We start from the raw sequence: 273 nt of genomic DNA, 5'->3' as shown, positions 1-273 counted from the left end.
AGACCTTCCGGATTCTCTTGAATGCCGCCATCAATTCTAGCTTATACCACGAAGATTCTGATTAAGGAATCCAATAGATATATACTCAATCTAAGGTAGAACAGAGGTGGTTGTCAGGAACACGTTCATAGTTGAGAATGATGATGAGTGTCACGGATCATCACATTCATCATGTTGAAGAACAAGTGATATCTTAGAACAAGAACAAGCGGAATTGAATAGAAGAACAATAGTAATTGCATTAATACTCGAGGTACAGCAGAGCTCCACACC

This window comes from Arachis duranensis, chromosome 2, assembly GCF_000817695.3.
Source record: "Arachis duranensis cultivar V14167 chromosome 2, aradu.V14167.gnm2.J7QH, whole genome shotgun sequence".
NCBI lineage: Eukaryota > Viridiplantae > Streptophyta > Magnoliopsida > Fabales > Fabaceae > Arachis > Arachis duranensis.
Note: the sequence above shows the minus strand (reverse complement) of the source record.